We start from the raw sequence: 13,021 nt of genomic DNA on the forward strand, positions 1-13,021 counted from the left end.
CCGTCTGTATTACCAACTCCTAGGCTGCAGTACTGGCTGTATTGCCTACACTTAGGCTGCAGTACCTTCTGTATCAACTACACCTAGGCTGCAATACAGTACGTATCACCTGTTCCACAGGGGATCGTTAGTGCAGTACTAATTGTATTACTCCTCTTTGTGCTGTGCACCAAACACTACTAGGCTGCAGTACTACCAAAATCACCTGCTCCACAGGTGATCAGTTGTTCAGCTCTGGTTGTATTATCTTCTACTTGCGTTGGTGCTTCCAACACTTTAGACTGCAGCACGGTCTGACTCACCTGCCCAATAGTGAGCACCGGCTGCAGTACTGTCTGGGTCACCCGCTCCTCGGGTGATTCCGCTCATCCTAATTACTGTTACACCAAACACTATCTCACATTGGTAGTCTTGTATCTGGCTATACTAGCATTATTGGTGATTCTGCAGATCACCACATAATCAGGTATAGCATCTGTATTATTGGTGATACTGCAGATCACCAATAATCAGAAAAACTGTTAGCTGACACCAATCGTTACAATTTTGAGGGGAAATCTGCCAACAATCTGGTTGCATTTTGAGGGGAAATCTGCTGACAAGCTGGTTGCATTTTGTGGGGAAATCTGCCGACAATCTGGTTGCATTTTGAGGGGAAATCTGCCGACAATCTGGTTGCATTTTGGGGGAAAATCTGCCGACAAACTGGTTGCATTTTGTGGGGAAATCTGCCGACAATCTGGTTGCATTGTGAGGAGAAACTGCTGCTAGATTTTTTTTTCTTTGGGGGGTCGGCCCTCCACCATGTGGTGTGGAAAAAAAAATGGCCCTCCATGCCCACGAAGTTGGACAGCACTGGACTACTTAATATTTTTATTTTGCGGCATTTGACTACTTGATGAATTATAATGAGGCATGTAACTACTTGATTATTTTATCTAAAATGTATGTGGTCGGTCCCACTCTCTGTGAATAACACCGCTACTTATTTTGTGTATTTTTTTTGTTATTTTGTGTATTCTTAAGTCTGCCCATGACCCATCATGACTACGTCCATGTTCCAGTGTGTGGTGACACCTATTTATTTTTGCTGCGCTTGCCGCTTGTGGACATCTCCCTGTTGGGGACTGTCCTCAGAAGTGCTCACAATCTATTCTCTACCATAATCTAATGTCCTACAAAATCATGTGTATGTATATAGTGCAAAATTTCTAGAGTACACGCATATGTGAGCCCAAAATGGGAAGGGGGGGGGGGAGGGCGGGAAGGGGGGGGGGGGAGGGCGGGATCGGGGGGGGGGGGGGCAGCGGGCCCCAGGCTAAAGCTTTCCTCGTGGGCCCTTAGTGTTCCAGTCTGACCCTGCGCTGGGTAGTCTGTAACTCTGTAATTTATTATTATTGTGTATTTATGTAGAGCTGACACCTTATGCAGTGCTTCACAGAGTACATTGTCGTGTCGCTGACTGTCCACAGAGGAGCTCACAATCTAATCCCTATCCTACAGTCTAATGTTCATGGCTATTTATTTTCTTTTGGGTGGAGCAGTTAAATCACTAGTATGATTTTGAGATGTAGGTGGAAACCATAGTGCCTGGAGGCAACCCAAGCAGACACAGAGAGAATGTACAAACATTATGATGGTGGTGTTAGCTAACTTTAGTCAGAGTACCTGATCTACATATTGTTCTGTGTCAGTGTCTTGCAGTATTGCAGGCAATATGAATAGTTTACAGGTAAATAACTGTAGTATCATCCATATCCCCTCACTACAGGCTCACTTTAAGCTACATATGTGTTTTAGAATTTTCAAAGTGATCATTTTGTGCAACAATACATTTTGTTAGATCACTGTCACCTGATTACTGTTATCAGCAGGAATTTCACACAGCATGATGCCACTTGTATGTTTCTCCTTCCCTCTCCATTCAGCTGTACATGCTGTTTCTTCATGAGGAGGACAGCATGTCCGTACAGCATTTGTTCCTAAGCTACTGCACCAAACCAGTTTAGAAAGATCATTGCAGTCAACAAATATTGAAAGTGTATATGAAGCTTAATACATCAGTCCAGCTCAAATCATCATAGGGGTGATACCTAAACCCTATCCCTAATGCTTGATCCTATCCTCCCTCCCTAACCACACAGCCATTATAATATTGATGCACTAGTTATTAGACGTGCAGTTAGCACGCAAAAGAAGACAATTCAGGCTCTACAGTAATAGCTGGCTAAGAGCAGAGACACTGTCTCATAGCCAAGCAGCACCATTGCTGGTGTAGGTGCAATATTTTGGCTTCATACTTTTAAATAAACAGAACTTCACTAACATACACTGCTTGGAGTTATAGCGCCACAGGAAGAAATGAGAACGAGACAGAGAACGTGATGAGGAAACTGCAGGGCTCGTCCCAAAGCAAAAGCAACACCTCTAAGCACAGGGGACCCGAGGGCCAGGGTGAGTGCAGGCACATTAGAGCGAGAAGGCCTAGCACATGGTGACATGGTGTGAAGGTGGAGGGCACAGCGCTGGTGACATGGTGTAAAGGTGGAGGGCGCAGCACATGGTGACATGGTGTTAAGGTGGAGGGCACAGCACTGGTGACATGGTGTAAAGGTGGAGGGCGCAGCACATGGTGACATGGTGTTAAGGTGGAGGGCACAGCACTGGTGATATGGTGTAAAGGTGGAGGGCACAGCACTGGTGACATGGTGTGAAGGTGGAGGGCACAGCACTGGTGACATGATGTGAAGGTGGAGGGCACAGCACTGGTGACATGATGTGAAGGTGGAGGGCACAGCACATGGTGACTGCTGTGAAGGTGGAGGGCACAGCACATGGTGACATGGTGTAAAGGTGGAGGGCACAGCACATGGTGACATAGTGTAAAGGTGGAGGGCACAGCACATTGTGACTGCTGTGAAGGTGGAGGGCAGAGCACATGGTGACATGGTGTAAAGGTGGAGGGCACAGCACATGGTGACATGGTGTGAAGGTGGAGGGCACAGCACTGGTGACATGATGTAAAGGTGGAGGGCACAGCACATGGTGACATGGTGTGAAGGTGGAGGGCACAACACATGGTGACATGGTGTGAAGGTGGAGGGCACAGCACATGGTGACATGGTGCGTAATTGATTAAATTGTGGTAATATTGCCACGCATACACAGTGCGCAGTAATATTACAATTGCGAGCCCGTTCAACTACCGCGAGATGTGTTAGTAGCCTGACCGTGGTAGTCCATTGGTATGGGCGATACTATGGTAATGCGCGCATTACCATAGTAGCCGCCGCACTAATGGCGTGCTCTCATCGGTGGGTCGGCACTTCTGCTCGTGTGAGGGTGCACATGGCCGCTTGCGTGCGAATGCGTCCACATCATCTGGTGCGTACTGCTCCTGCACAGTAGTCTGCACAGATGCACTACGCGCCCGGTGATGGCAAGCTGTACAGGCAGCCAACGGGACACTGGGGAGCAACGGAGCTGCGGCGATGGACCCAGAAGACTTCCAGGAGCTGGTAGAAGCTCCAGGTAAGTAAAGATTGTTATTGGTCACCTCGTATGTCCAATAAATAAAATTATTTCCTTGTTACAGCTTATAGAAGTCCTACTGAGATTCTTCAGAGTGGTTACTTCTTGGTATTCTGGGAGCACAGAAAAGGTTAACCTCCTGTGCTTATATATTAGCTCAGAAGAAAGCAGTCGGCAGACACTAGCTCATTACTTGCTGAGAAGGGAAAATTAGACACACACATGGTGGATTTCTCTGTTTTTCCTTATCTCTTGTGCAAGAGTTCAGGGCCATTTTTTGTGTTTTGGTTTTCCTTGTAACTTTGTAATAAGTTGGTGCTATATAAATCCAATACATAATAATAACTTTCTTGTAAAGGATCTTTTCTGCTAACAGCTCCCTGTCTTAATTTGCATCTAGAAGGAGCCAGGAGTGTGGTTTCACAGCTAGCTTCAAAGCAATGTGTCAGATTATGTATTCTAACTTCTCACATTTATTTCTGTATATGTGCCCTTACAGCATAAAGTAATGAGAGTCATGCACAAGATTTTTTAGACGTTATCTGCCAGCAGTGATTGTAAGACATTATGTTACTGACACCATATTTTCCATGTGTATAAAAATACAGTATAAATCACTGTGACCACATGAATGAGAGATGTAACGGGGGTGTGAACTGCGTTTTTGCATAGTGTGTGCTGTAATGAGTTATAAACATGTTATAAAGACAGCACATTATATCACTGTTATTCTTTGTTCCCACATTGTAAGAGCTCGTTTCCATCTCCAACGCAGGTGGCTGTGCGTCAGCGTTGCTCTGTGTTGCACATAATTCCCCCAGAGGCGGCGCTTACAATCCAATTCATTTATAACAGCGCTAAAATGCGTGCAACCATGCATTGCGATTCAGTGGTGAATCACAGTGCATGTATGGAAACAGCAGACAGTGCAGTCTATGCACTCTGATGTCCCTGTGATCGCGTTTAACAAGTGGAAGCCAATCCTATTTTTAACTAAAGGATCCGCTTCCTGCACCCGATTGTCTATCCGCTGTATCTACATTCATGTCCTCCCGTTTTCTTAAACTTAACATGAGCAAAATGGAGATTGTGATATTTCCACCTTTGCTTTCTGTTCCACCACCCATAGTCACAATCAATGTAGAAAACACCCCAATAACCCCAACTCTTAAAGCTCGCTGTCTGGGGCTAATTCTGAACTCTGAACTATCATTTGCATCACATATTAACGCATATACTACCTCCTGTCCTGTTACTTCCTTCTCAAAAATATATCCAGAATTTGTCCCTTCCCTTCACAGGAGGCAACCAAAATGCTTGTACTTGCTCTAATCATATCCTATCTTGACTATTGTAACACCCTACTCTGTGGTTTACCAAAAAGCACACTGGCACCTCTCCAATCCCTACTAAACTCTGCTGCCCATCTCATCCTTCTCTCCTCCTGTTCTTCTGAGGCAGTCACTCTCTGCCAATCTCTCCATTGGTTACCAATCACCCAAAGGATCCGGTTTAAACTTCTCATGCTATCATACAAAGCTCTACACAAGCTGTCATCTCCATACATTAATCTCCTCATTAATTTCCAGATACCTCCCCACCCAGAATCTCAGTTCTCCACAGGAGTCCCTTTTGTGTTCTAGCTTGGTCACCTCCTCTCACTCTCGCAACCAGGACTTCTCACAGGCAGTCCCTCTCCTTTGGAACTCTCTCCCAAAGCCTGTCCGTCATGCTCCGAGCCTGGAAACCTTCAAACATTCTCTGAAAACACACCTATACAGACAAGCCTAAAATTTGCTATAGGTTCACTGCCCCATCCCCTGTGTTTCCTTCCCTATTGTTTCTACCCCACTACACTCTAGATTGTAAGCTCCTATTGTTTCTTATTTTGCTGTAATTTGCCATATGGACATGTACCAATTTTTGTGATATCTCAATCCACACATTAAAAGGACCCTGACCTCTGAATAAAAATGAAATTTGGACTAACCTGGGGCTTGTTCCAGGCCCTCGTAGCCAGCGAGGTCCCTCTGCATCCTCCTGATCCCTTTGATGGTTGTTGTCCTGGCTCTGCGCTCCCCCACCACGCATGCTGTGCGTCATCACGCCGGTCGTTTAAAGAGTCCTGCGCATGCGTGGGTTCAGTCTTAGAGAGAGGCTGGAGGAAGCCCCAGGTAAGTCCAAATTTCATTTTTATCCAGAGCTCAGGGTCTCTTTTATCACAGGCCCCCTGGTGGCCGGACCGCACAATGCCTTCCAATTGGTTTTAGCACACAGACCATCCAATCTCGTGGACGCAATCGATGAGCTGAAACTGTTGGAATTTTGGCAGCAGACAGGCTAGAAGGGAGCTTGTGAGTTACAGTAACACAACTTACACACTTTTCAGGGTACAAAACTGCCACCACTTCTGCAGAAGGGCAGAAGACCTAACCTCACTGATTCTAAAACCTGAAGATAAAACCGGTTAAAACAACACACCGTAGTAGCGTCTCTTCGGAAAGCTAGGATTCGTTCTGTGCGGCTGAATAGTAGGTGTAGCTGAGCAAATAAATGGCTTTAGAGTTTTTTTTTATTATAAATGCAATATACAATAATTAATATATACAGAAAATCATTAAAAATAACAATTATAAAGACAAGAGTAGCTCAGTATAAAAATAAAAGGAGGGGAAGAAATAAACGAATACTTAAATTCAGGTGAAAATGTCCGCTTTGGAAAACAAGTTAAAGTCCTTGGTTCCAGAACTGAGAAACAGAGAACCAGCCCTCGGTTCTCCAGCTGGTTCTGGTCAGGATGGAAAATGGGAGAACTCCTCCTCCCTGCCTGAAGTTTTTTTTTTTTTTTAAGCTAGTTTTGGGGTGGGACCAAGCCTGCCCCCGCTGGTTTACAACCAATCACAGTCCATTTCCTTGGAGAGAGATTTAGGTTTAAACTTATATGTCATTCAAAAACGATAAATGGCATATTTGCTCTAATAACAGATTAATACACAGTGGATCCGGGGGATCATACAGAGATCAAGAATCACGAGTCTAGCCCAATCGGTTGCACCAAAATTAATATATCGGCTTAGGCAAGAGCTAGGAACTTCCACGATATCTTAAAACGAGCGCAATTTCATCTGCGCTTAAATGTGTTATCAGTGGTCAGTGGCATTCTACTACAAGCTTACCAAAAAATAACTGGGTATATTTTCCACTTTGTGCTATCCATACTAGGAATTCATGCTGGGCCATTGCCAAGATGTCTATGGGACTGTAGTTTCTGAATAGGGGGTGCTGTGGGTTTCCTGCCTTTAGTCCAACTTGTACTGAATCACACTTAGCTGAGAGATAAGTTTCTTTGACCCAGGTAATTGAATGTAAACACTGGCTTCCCTGGAGAAAAAATGAATCCCCATGAAAAGAAAACTCTGCTTCAGCTACCAAAAGACAGAGCCTCAGCCCAGGACATTTTGACATCATCGGGTTGACCTCATGTGACCCCCTCAGCCCACCTCAGGTGCCATCAGCGGCCTGAGGATGTGCTTCTGTGTCACAGGCAAGGATGGGATCTCCTGTTCTGGCCTTCCACTCCACGGCCTGTGTCCCCCTTGGCCTGTGTCTCCCTCTTGTGGCACCACGCATGTCCAGACGGAGCGATTAAGAGGAAAGAGGAGGACAACGCACTGAGGTTTGAGCAGCCAGAGCAAGCCTGCCGGGTTAGAGACTTGACTTTGTCTGCCCTCCACACTCTCTACTAGCGCTGTGCCGAAATGCAGGGAGCTGGAAGCCTACTTAACTTTTGTTTTCGGCGTGGAGAGACAGGAGCGGAGGGGTGCCGGCTGTTCCGGTGGTGGGCGCGGCTGTGCAAAACTAATCAGGCGGCAGTTGAACCTGGCCCTTGCGTCTCCATCCAGCACAGGTGCGCCCATCCCTGTGGTCCGGCAGGCCTACAGAGGCAGTAGGAATGGGTCCCCCCGGCAGCCGGGAGCCGAGGGATTAGCCGGTGGCTGGCCGCTGCTGCATTTAGAAGGTAGTTCGCCGCAAATCTCACAGAGGTTCCCCTATCTGGGGACCATATAGTAAATGGATTTTTGGAACAGGGAGGTGGAAGAAGAGCTTGCTCTGTCCACTCCGCGCATCAACCAGGTATTGCAGTACCTCCAGGACCGGTTCACTACTCTCTCTTACTGGTGTCAAAACACAGAACTCAAATACCTAACAAACAAAGTGGACCGAACTGAAGTGAAGTGACCTTCTCTAGCACTCACCTACTGTGGCTGAAATTAGAATAGTTTTTAAATCCTTTCTATTGAATGAAATTGTTTGCAACGTAAACATTATAAAATCCAGTTATTACATATCACTCAGTTTTGTATAGAAAAGGAAGAAAATTAAAGGTATATAAACAAAATTAAGTATAACAATTCTGATACAAAATGGTAGGATAAAATGAAGAATGGGTACACATCAATCAATTATTCTGGAGACATTATGATTTAAGCGCTTAGATCTCATTCATGTGGAGGGACTAGTAGTCTCTGTGGCTTCATTGATGCATGCATTCCAACCAATTATATCCTTATTGGTGTATAGGCGCTCTTGATCCATTAGTGGGGATATTGCAGGGTTTGGGGGAGTTGGGCTGTGTGGGTGGGTTTTTTTGGGGGTGCGGGGCGGGCACATTTTTAATTGTGTGTTTTAGTATATACATTTTCTATGATTAATAAAGTATTTTTTGATGAAATTATTTGTGATTTGTGCATAGTCGGGTCATACCTACTTCTCCTTTCATCTCACATTTTTTTTACATCAATCAATTACAGCAAACAACGAAGAAATTATTAAAAAGGTATAATTTTATTCAGAAATGGAAAAAGTTAAAATTAATTCCTATGCCCAAAACGCCATCCCACAAATCCACGACACACACACCACTCACACGATATGTAAGGAAAAAGGCTATAGCCCCATATAGGTAAGGAACAACGAGTCTGCAGCAGTTTCTCCCTTAACAACCGATTAACATACAGGGAAATAATATGTTGCAATGAAAAACATCATCATGGAGAAAGCATAGTTCATATATCCACAGGGCTGAATGGTCATGACAAGCCAATAGAAGCACCAGAGCAAAAGACACCGAGCAGCATAGACATACAGGGTTTCAGGGTAGCGTAAAGTAAGCATTAGTGCAGTGTCAGCAATGCAGTCTTGATGCAATGTTGCATCTGGCCATGCAGGGTTAAAGCAAAATTCAAGCTGCACAAGGAGGCAGCCGCCACATATATGACACAGGTTAGCAAGCAACGGTATATCACAGGGTTGTATACTCTACCACCTCCATGTAGTTAGAAGTCCTCCTTAGTACCGTGTTTCCCCTAAAGTTAGACCTACCCCAAAAGTAAGACCTCCCTTATATTTCAAGCGTGCTTGAAATATAAGCCCTACTCCGAAATTAAGACCTAGCTGGGGGGGATGCTTTGTGTATGGGGAGGTGTGTGGTCTCTTACCGCACCTCCCTTGTGGCTGCATCCCCCTCCGTTCCTAGTAATTCCTCCGGTGGCGGCGGCATTGTAATTCATCTGTGAGGGCGCCCTTTGACACTCACACAGTATGATAGTTTGGGCTCTGCAGGCGCACATTGAATCAATGTGCGCCTGGGACGCATCAGCCGGGCGCACATGATGACAGGGTAGAGAGCGCCAGCGTAGAGCCCGAACTAACTAGCGTACCTGCGTGAGGGTCAAAGGGCGCCCTCACAGATTGATTACAATGCCGCCGCCGCCACCGGAGGAATTACTTGGAACAGAGGGGGGCGCAGCCACAAGGGAGGTACGGTAAGAGCCTCCCCATACACATCGCATCTAGCCCCTCCCACCCCCGAAAATAAGCCCTAGCACTAATTTCCTCCCCAAAAAGAATATAAGACAGTGTCTTATATTTGGGGAAAGACGGTGGCTCCAATACGGTGTCAGATGAACAGACCATAAAGTCCCATCCAAGGCTGGTAAATCATGAATCCACAATGTGCGGTGTTGCAAACCAATTGTATCCAGCCATGCGAGAGCGCAGGGGTGCCTCTAGCCTTTTTGTCACTCCAGGCGAGAAAACCCGCAGAAGACTCCTCCCTCTGGAGCGCGGCAGCTTCCCCGATGATCTTCGTGCAGAAACTCTGGCTGCAAAACTCCCATGCTGACAGGCAGAGCAGGGATACAGGAAAATTGCACCCCAAGACCTGCAATGGAGACACAAATAGACTCCAGTGCAGGACTTCGGACGCCATTTTACCATAGCCCTGCTCTGCCTGTCGGAACCCACAGACTCCGCAGGCTGCAGAAGTGAGCTTATGGGCTGCAGTCAATGAACTGGGGCGGCGTCTATTAGATGCCGCAAGCCTGTTCATCACCTAGGGACACAACATCCAGCTGGGGGGAGGCGGCAACCCCCCATGCCCCCCCCCCCCCCACCTGCACAGCAATCGTGACCTCCTGGTTGGCCTGGCGCCAGGTGCCTCTGCAAGATGATCAGAAGGAGGCACAAAGGGGGACACAAGGAGTCACAAAGGAGGACAGAAGGAGTCACAGGGGGACTGAAGGAGGCACAAAGAGGACAGAAGGATGCACAATGGGGGACAGAAAAAAAGCACAAAGGGGGCAGAAGGAAGCACAGAGAGACAGTAGACGAAGGAGAGTCGGAAATATGCACAAAAGGGGGACAGAAGATGGCAGAGGGAGGTGAAAGAGGGAGGCAGAAAGATCCACAGTGAGACAGAAGGCACAAAGGGGCACAGAATGAGGCACAGGGGGACAGAGGAAGGAACAGGGGACAGAGGTGGCACATGGGGACTGAAGAGGCACATGGAGACAGAAGGAGGCACAAAGGGAGACAGAAGGAGGCAGAGGGGGACAGTAGGAGACAGAGGGGGACAGAAAGAGCCACAGAGAGGCAGAAGAAGGTACAAAGGGGCACAGAAGGAGACACGGAGACAGAGAAAGGTGTAGGGGACCGAGGGAACTGAAGATGCGTGACAGAAGGAGGCACAGAGGGAGACAGAAGGAGGCACAGGAAGATAGAAGGACACTGAGTGGGACTGAAGGAGGAACAGGGGGGCACAGGTGGCACAAGGAGACAAATAAAGGCAAAGGGGACATAAGGAGGCACAGGGGACACAAGGAGGCACAAAATGAGGCAGAGGTGGCACAAGGGGGACTGAAGGAAGCACAAGAAAACAGAAGGAGGCACAAAGGGGGAAAGAAGGATGTACAAGGCACAGAGGTGGCAGCTGCCTGCAACTTATGCTAAGTAGATGCAGCAGAAGCAAGTAATAGAACACCCACGGGGTGGGGCTTAATTTGGGGAGGGGCTTAATCCAGCAACATGGCACCCCCCAGGACCAATGGCACTCCAGGCAATGGCTTGTACTGCCTATGCCTAGAGGCTACCCTGCGAGAGCGCTGCTGTTGCAGTGTTTAAACTCCTATGTGAGCAGTCACCGAAAGGATGATCCTGCTGATGGAGCGAATAAAATCCTTGTGGAGCGGTGTGACAGTGTCATATGGTTTGGGAACGGCGGGCATGGATCACACAAAGCACGCCAAACTACCCTACATGTTCCGCCAGTATCCACTTCTCAAGGGGGCGTGTTAACTTCCTGTCCAGAGATCCCACTAAGTGTCATGCACTAACCAATTGGGCCACCGCAACCCGCAAAGTCCGCCCACTGCCTAGGTACAGTAACCAGGCAACATGAGAAGCCACACGGAAAAGCAGAGGCTGGTCAGTCAGGCATAGACACACTCCATCGGCTGGCTGATAAACCGCAACAGACAGGGCACACCCGCCACCTGGCTAAAACAAACCCAGTAATGGGGGGCCATGCCAGGAGCGGAAGCCGGTCAGCCACAGTGAGTCTGCACTGTCTAATATCATTCAAACAAGACACATTAGCAAGTCGTATAATATATCCCATCATTCATATATCTTCAAAAGATAATGTATTTTGTTTATATACAGTATAGGCATCGTAAGGCTATGAGGTAACATTCATTAATCACTAGATATGCAGAGAGGGCATAAAATAAATGCCCACTCCATATCAGTGTTGGTATAACAATTGTGTGGAAGTGCATTGAAAAAATATGCTTCCGCACATGCACACCGCAACGCCAAACATTTTAAAATCTCTGCGTAGACTCACATGACTTCAGGACGCCGCACTCGGCCACGTGTGTTTGCCGATAACACGTTTTTGTTGTGTCAATTTCTATACTTACGGTGCATCGCATCGCACTGTGGTAGGTATGAAAGGCCCCATAGGTTTTCATTGCTATAGCGTTCCCCTGCAGTAAAAAAGGGCAATGCAATGCAATGAAAAAGGCCGAGTGTGAACAAGGCAGGGAAGTGGCGCCCAGAATGTAATAAAACTTAGTTAAAAACAATAAAATGAGAAAAAGTTGAATCAAATGAAGACAAATTCATATAGTAAATTAATGTTATTAGCACTGGCAACACGTTTTCGTGGGTCTGAGCCCACTTCTTCAGGCCAAATCAAGTGCCTAGAACATTAAATATAAGGCCCAGTGTGAAAGGGGCCTGAAAGTGATGCATTAAAAAGGAAATAAAATGTTATTAAAAATGAAATTTTAATTCCTAAGTCAAGGCAGGCTTTTTTATTTTCTTTAAAAGACAGTGTGTAATGCTGGGGGGTCATACTTTCTGACCACCCAGCGCACCAAGGCTAAGAGCTGGATAATGGAAGCAAACTGATCTGACTGATAACTCATGAAGGTCGGGACAGCCCGACAAGACCAAATTCCAGAATCAGACACACCAAGACTGAACCAATCTGAACCAGAACCTCTAGAACCATGCCCATCAGTACTACAAGCCCCAGTGTATCTCACAACTGTGATTTTCAGGAAAAAGCCCCTTGAATCTCTCTGAGCGATACCCACCACCTTCCTGGGACTGTCCAAAAATGCCAATCCTTTTAATGCAATGCCCACCGGAACTGTCCTTTCCAACACAGTACCCACTGTCGAACCAGTCCAAGACACCAGGACAAGTTTTCTCAGAAATCTCCCAGAACACTTTGAAGCTCCATAGGGATCCCAAGAGGTTAGAACACCCTTTAGGCTCACATGGAGAACTATCAAGAACCCCTATGGAACCTAGGGCAATTCCAGAGTCAGGGTTACAAGGACAAACATCGAGATCAGGGCTTTCAGGGACCAGAACCATCTCTGGACATGCAGGCAGACTGGCAAAATCAGAACATATCACCACTAGGCTCACATGGAAACCTATCAAGAACCCCTATGGAACCTAGGGCAATTCCAGAGTCATGGTTACAAGGACAAACATCAAGATCAGGGCTTTCAGGGACCAGAACCTTCTCTGGGCATGCAGGCAGACTGGCAATATCAGAACATGTCTCCACTAAGGAAGCATCTGAGTATGCTGACACACAAGACACACTTGGGCATTCTGGCACACAGAGCAC

The 13,021-nt window shown here is 46.8% G+C and overlaps 1 pseudogene; it reads left to right on the forward strand.

The window, feature by feature from the left end:
- Positions 1–7,580: 7,580 nt before the first annotated feature.
- Positions 7,581–7,699, forward strand: LOC137533719 (U2 spliceosomal RNA; annotated as a pseudogene).
- The last annotated feature ends 5,322 nt before the right edge of the window (positions 7,700–13,021 follow it).

The sequence above is a fragment of the Hyperolius riggenbachi genome, chromosome 9 (assembly GCF_040937935.1).
Source record: "Hyperolius riggenbachi isolate aHypRig1 chromosome 9, aHypRig1.pri, whole genome shotgun sequence".
NCBI classification, from domain to species: Eukaryota; Metazoa; Chordata; class Amphibia; order Anura; family Hyperoliidae; genus Hyperolius; species Hyperolius riggenbachi.